General features: G+C 43.2%; 1 protein-coding gene across 1 annotated transcript in view; it reads right to left on the bottom strand.

The window, feature by feature from the left end:
* The window catches only part of LOC119593634, a 72,670-nt gene that overhangs the window by 11,318 nt on the left and 61,030 nt on the right, over positions 1-322 (bottom strand). The window lies entirely within an intron of this gene.

Raw genomic sequence — 322 nt, 5'->3', positions numbered from 1 at the left:
TTTGAAAAATGATGATGGATGAACAGTGGCCGTGTACGCAACATTAGTATCAATAACATAGAAGCCTTTCATTAGCAGAAATAGTATACAATAAGAACATCAACGGTACTCATGTCTATTATGAGTATCACTCAGAGATAATAGAGAAATCAAGCAAACATTTTCGTCGACGTCACGAAGACGATTACTCATGAAAATAGCCATTAGTATACGTGTCCCAGCGCTAAGAAGCAGCTGGCCTCCATGCACTGAAGGACACCCGAGGGACGCTAAGTAGACCGGCGGGAGAAGGATCTGCTGGACTGATGCTGCAGAAGATGGA

Source organism: Penaeus monodon, chromosome 32 (genome assembly GCF_015228065.2).
Source record: "Penaeus monodon isolate SGIC_2016 chromosome 32, NSTDA_Pmon_1, whole genome shotgun sequence".
NCBI lineage: Eukaryota > Metazoa > Arthropoda > Malacostraca > Decapoda > Penaeidae > Penaeus > Penaeus monodon.
Note: the sequence above shows the minus strand (reverse complement) of the source record. Positions and strands in the feature narration are given on the sequence as shown.